Raw genomic sequence first — 3,037 nt, forward strand, 5'->3', positions numbered from 1 at the left:
CCATACTTGAAGCTGGATACCCTTTAATGTTGTAGCTAATCTCTGTTGCTGTTCTTAAACCAGCTGTCAGACTAAATTTAAATGAAACTCAAACTCAGGTTAAGTATTGTAGAAGTGAAAACACTGTGTTGTTCTGTGCACCTGAAAGATGAGCAGTTTTAGCCTTTAAAACTGGTAATTGTGGCTGGCCCTGCACTTGCAGTGGTGGATTTAAATGTTTTATACTTCATTATGTCAACAAATGATTTGTAACTAATTTAGTTTGAGGAAGCTACTGATTTGGGATTTATACACTATTGAAGATAAGGTCTGGCACAACCAAAGCTCTTCCAAGCACTTTCTTCATAAAGAATAAAGAAAAATGTTGCTGTGACTGAGAAGGAGCAAATGTATGGCCACTGGCAGCTCCTGGAGCCCTCAGAGTGGCTCAGGTACTTGAACTCTACAGGAGAATTTCTGCTTAAACTCTGAAACTGTTTTCATTATATTTAACAGGAAAAACTTGGTATTTGACAGTCCAAGGTTAATCATTAGCTCTTTCATCCAGCAAACAAAATACATGCATTTGGTATCAATTTCTAGTCTTCAGTAGAATTGTGTAAGGCGGATGGCTTAGCCTGCAGCAAGAGCTTAGGGAAATAAGTTGATTCAAGTAAAAGAAGTTAGGAATTTGGGAAGCAAATGCTTATTCCAAATTATGCTCTGAAAATTTGGGTTCTTATGGCCCCTTAGATGTCTGCTGGAAAGGAGCCTTTTTTTTTTTATGGTCTGCCCTCTTAAAAATAAGTTAACGGTCACTGAAAGTTAGGAAAAAAACATCTTGATTTTAAGAAGAACATGTGAGGATTTTGCATTTTTTCCACCTACTTTATCTAACATTCTTTCTGCATGATGTTTGGGAGCTGAAATACCACTTACACAATTCCAAGGAATAAGTTCTGAAGAAAACTAATTATACTATTTCCCACAGCAATGCTTAATATGCAAAGATTGCTTCTAAATCTGCTTTCCAGGTCATCCTTCTTTTCTTCACACTTCCATTTTGACTTTCAATGAGGTAATTTCACCCTTAAGCTCATTAGTTTCCATAGGAAATGAATTATAAAAAATGCTAAGTGTGCCATATGAGGTTTAACATCAAAGACATTTCTAGACAGACCATGAATATATGTTGAAGCTGTATTTAGTCTCTGTTGGGTATTCTTTTTGGTGCTGCTGAGTTTCACTTGCTTTCATTAGGTAAGTGTTGGCTTAGAACTTACCTTTTCTTTTCCCTTGCAATCCAAATTAATCTTTAATTGTTTAGAATAAAATCTACTGACTGGACTGTTTGAGTCAAATGTGTTTTGGGCTCACGTGCCACCCTCCTGAAGGAAAAAACCCAACAAAACACTACTGAGTAGAAAGCTTTGTGCCCTACTCCTCTTAACAAAAAGTTAGATTTCTGAAAGGAAACCTCAGTTCTTGTTTTGCTACAAAGTTAGAAATGGATTTTTCTAGCTAAATGTCATTCTGAATCTTCCAAGTTAGGATGCATTACCTGGATGTTAAATCTGTTGTTTTCCATTTGAGCTTCCACTCCCAACCAGTTTAAGTACCTGACAGTAAGAACCTCAGCACACCAGATTCTTGTCAGCTTGTATAGCTTCAAGCTTTTATTTTGAAGCTCTGTTTGTACAGTGAAAATCAGGGAATGTTCACATATTTTTGTCCTGTTTAGTCTACCTAGCACATTGGCTAGAGGGTTAGACTAGTATATTCCAGAATAGTTATTTTTGAAAAGAAAAAAGGTGAATATCACTCAGTTTTGTTGAAAAGAATACTTCTCTTTGCTATCTCCATAATGATTTTTTTGACATTTTTCCCCCATCAGTTGTGATTGGAAGGATTTTTCCCCCTCTTCAGCAAGTGTTTGGAGTGCTTATCCCATTTGCTGCTGGGTTACAGAACAGAATTGTGCAGCAAAACCTGCACTGCACAAGGGTGAAACTGAATCCAAGCCCATGCATGAGGCATGAGGTTTTCTGTCATTAAAAGTGGCAGCATAGCTCTCCAAAGTAATAATAGCTGTTAGGAACAAAATAAATGCCATAAGTAATACTATTTAAAAACTAATCCTAGTCAATATTTACAGCTGAGAGTATTAAAGGGCTTTATTCCACCTAGAGCTTTCAGAATTTCTTAACTCTGCACTGTGACTTTTTTGAAGAGTTTTGGTAGAAGCTGTTTGTGTTCTGGGGGGATAAAAAAAAGAAAATATGAGAACTTCAAAACACTTGCTTTAGCTGTAAGAGGAAAAAAATATTTTTACATTCTTTGAAGGTACAAAATAAAACACAAATATCTTGCTATCAGTTTATTTTAGTGATCTGCCTAAAAAGAAAAAAATCCAAAAATGTCCTAATCAAATAAAAAAACTTCAAATGTTGGGTCAGGAACTTAATTCTCCCCTGTGGTAGCTGCACCACCCACCTGCAGGCATTGGGCTTCAGTATCTTCTAGTGCCAGAAGGCATCACCTTTAAATAGTTGGTAAATCAGCTACCTCTGTTCTGATAATAAGCAGCACAGTTCAATATTGCATGTTCATCAGGAGCAGGGTCTGTCTCACCACATGTGTGTGTGTATATATATATATATATAAAAATGTATATATGTATATAGTCTGTGCTGCAGCCAGGGTGTCAGGTGCAGTCCCGTGAATAATTGGCCATATGCTGCTGCAGCAGGCAGTGATGGAAGAGTGTTCAGGCAGCAGGATCTGAAAGGAAACACAAACTCCCACAGAAACCTCCTCTGGCAGCAGTTAGACAAACCTGGTTAGCGAAGTCTGTTCTTTGGTTACACAACAGGTAGCGGAGGAGGTCGGTGTAAACAACCACCTCATCTTCAGTCTCAGAGAAATTGGGAAGGATGGAAGAGGAGTTTGCTTTTCTGTTCTTCTACCACCACTGTGGTACCCCACTCGCTATCCTGGTGCTCTGAGGCACAGCTCAGACTTTCAGCAAAACAAATTAAGTGTTGTTACACCATAGAAA

This window comes from Parus major, chromosome 15, assembly GCF_001522545.3.
Source record: "Parus major isolate Abel chromosome 15, Parus_major1.1, whole genome shotgun sequence".
NCBI classification, from domain to species: Eukaryota; Metazoa; Chordata; class Aves; order Passeriformes; family Paridae; genus Parus; species Parus major.